Genomic DNA, 1,372 nt, shown 5'->3' on the forward strand with positions numbered 1-1,372 from the left:
CCCCGGAGGTGCGGGGAGTCAGGAGGCTGGGGGGGTCTGGCGGGGAGCCGTGGACAGGGTGGGGGCTCGGAGGGCGCCTGGGCGCCGGGCCGTGAGTCCTCAGGCCGGCAGCAGGCGGGGTGTGGAGTCGGAGGCCCCGGGCTGCCCTGCAGCCTGCGCGGGCCAGAGGCCTCGAGGCCTGGGAGCCCTTCCAGCTGGGCCTCCCTCTCGCCCAGGCCGGGTGCAGCAGCGCGATCCTGGCTCACCACAGCCTCCTGCTCCTGTGCTCAGTGAGCCTCCCGCCTCAGCCTCCCAAGTCGCTGGGACCTCAGGTGCGCACCACTGCGCCTGGCGATGTTTCTGGTTTTTGTAGACGCGGGTCAACGAGAAAAACGCCCCGTCCACTGGGCCCACGGCTCCCCGTTTCCCCATCCCCTCCCCCATCTTTGTGAGCGTGCACGTGCCTGCCCTGCCAGGTGCCCCGCGTCTCCCTGTCTGTCGGAAGCGGCCCTGTGCCCTCCCCGGGGAGCGTGGCCATGCCACACTCCCCGCATGGCGAGCCCTCACCAGGACGGAAAGGCTTCATCTCTCTTGAATGAAGCTTGCTAGGCTGTCCTCCTCGGCGATACAGGTTTTCTGTGTTCATTTTGTTCCCTGTGGCGTATATTTTAAAATCGGACAGAAGTTTGAATTCCCGATCCGGTTGCAGCGAAACCCTCGAAAGCTGTTTGGCGAGGGAGGCGATCCGCGTCTGAGAAGGCCGTGGACGCTTCCACCGGTCCTCGCTCTGGGGGCACTTGGGACAGGGCTCGCTCACAGAGCGGCTCGAGTCCAGCCCGCTGGCGGGACGTCCTTGTGCACACACAGACGTTCACGCGTGCGAGTGCGCGCTCGGGCATGTGCTTTCCCTCTGCGCTGGGTGTGCTTGCGCCTGCCACCCGTTGGCGGTGATGCAGAGTGACTTTCGGGCGAAGCCCACGGGTGCGCCACTCGCAGTCACTTTTTGGGAGAACCCGAGAGACTCCTTAGCTCTGCTCACGCTGTGGGGCCCCGGCCCTCGGGTCTGACGCTGGCCCGAGGGCGGGTCCTCAGACCTGGGTCGAGCGCCTTCTGGACGGGGCCTGTGCTCGGGAGGAGGCGGCGTGCCTCTCACGTGTCTCCTCCTCGCAGCGGAGAGAGGGCGCTCGACGGGAGGTGGCACCAGCCGGGCAGAAGGCAGGCGACGATGCCGAGCCAGAAGGGAAGGCTCCCGTGCCGTTGTCTTAGAACTTCAGCACGCGTGTCTGGCGACGAAACTCGGCGCGGACTGGGGTCGGCCCAGCCTTGGGCCTCCTGGGGCCGACTCGGCACAGGCTGTGTGTGTGTGGGGCGGCCTGGCCGCCGGTGCACAGCC

General features: G+C 67.6%; 1 protein-coding gene across 1 annotated transcript in view; it reads left to right on the top strand.

The window, feature by feature from the left end:
- CNNM2 (cyclin and CBS domain divalent metal cation transport mediator 2) overlaps positions 1-1,372 on the top strand; it is a 105,980-nt gene that overhangs the window by 101,120 nt on the left and 3,488 nt on the right. The window lies entirely within an intron of this gene.

This window comes from Carlito syrichta, unplaced genomic scaffold (assembly GCF_000164805.1).
Source record: "Carlito syrichta isolate Samal-C Ts95f unplaced genomic scaffold, Tarsius_syrichta-2.0.1 Scaffold104744, whole genome shotgun sequence".
Taxonomy (NCBI): Eukaryota; Metazoa; Chordata; class Mammalia; order Primates; family Tarsiidae; genus Carlito; species Carlito syrichta.